Here is a 1513-nt window from a genome sequence, read left to right as displayed (position 1 = left end):
ACTCAACGAAGATGATGGAAGGCTCTGGCCGGAAGGGTTGGAGGAGAGTTTTGAGAATGAATATCACAATGATACGAGAAGAGACTTTGCAAATGAATCTCACAATGATATGAGAAGAGACTTTGCAAAGGCATAGAAGTAAGTTGGGCTACTCTCCATGTCGCCAAATGGTTTTATGGTAGACCTCAACTTCTTCATGATAACAGAGTAGGTTGTCTCACATGTGAAAACCAACAGCCACACGTACTTCATGTCATTCCGTTTGTATTGTCCACATGTTAATCTTGAAATTCAACACACGTGATGGGGCGTATTAAGAATGAATCTCACATTTATGGTGGAGCCTAATGGTTGTATATATAATATAATAAAAAATACAATACATGTTAAAAATTTAAATTTAATGTAGAAATACAAAAGATGGATTTGAATAAAATTTCCCTTTAATTAGTAATAAACACATAATATCCAAGAAATTGACGAATTTTTCCTATGCTTGACAAAAGTAGGGGCACATCAAGAAAAGTCCATTCCCATTTTCCATTTAACGTACACTGTCCAGATTCGTAGAAAGACCAATGGATGATACGATACCAATTTTTACTTTTATTTTTAATATTATTATATAGAACAAGTGGACAGTAATCATGTGATTAATCCGACAAATCCTCTCCGGATACTTTTGATGAGGATTCTGAGAATTCGTGAATCATGTCTATTTATTGTACATCATACGATCAGTTTTTGTCAAATATTGTTTATATTTATTTTTAAATAAAAATATTTAAAATAATTTGTAATTACACGATATACGATAAACGGACACAATTTGTAAACTTCCGGGATCAAGAACAGGCGAAGATCCGGACTCGTGATTAATTACCTCAACATAGAAGCTGGTCAAATTTAGAAGTTGCCTGCATAGTTGCAGACGTTATAAAATTAATTTTTCTAATGTTCTGTAGGAAAATTATTACGTACTCACTCACAAATTCACAAACTTAGAAGTTCATCGCAGCGAAGTGGATCGTTGTACCAAATTATTATTGATAAGTTCTGCAGATTAAATGTTCCAAAACGATAAAAGTTTGAACTTAGAGCATATCCAGGAATGTAATGAGAACTTCTATATCATCTCTTTTAGCATCTTTTGTTATTGTTCATGCTTCAACTGTCTGTAAATACATAGGGTTGTTGTCCGAAAAATGTGTAGATTCAGATTTCACATCTTGAAATTAAACCCATTTAACAGTTCCAATGTCGGAGCATATTAAAAACTCCTTTCATCGCCATCCCTCTATCTGGAAGTACGAAGAAGAAGCTAAAACCAACTTTACTCGCCGAATTTAACTTCTCCCGTCGAAGATAACTCGTGTGAGAACTTTTTTCTTTTTCTTTTTCGATAAGCAATGTTATTAATCGATGAGTACTGTTCTAGCAAAAATGGAAGACAAAATAAAAGGCAATCGTAGGCTCCAATTGACTGGTGAAAGAGATCAGTGGTCCAACAGAA

Source organism: Pyrus communis, chromosome 17, assembly GCF_963583255.1.
Source record: "Pyrus communis chromosome 17, drPyrComm1.1, whole genome shotgun sequence".
NCBI classification, from domain to species: Eukaryota; Viridiplantae; Streptophyta; class Magnoliopsida; order Rosales; family Rosaceae; genus Pyrus; species Pyrus communis.
This window is presented reverse-complemented; position numbering follows the sequence as displayed.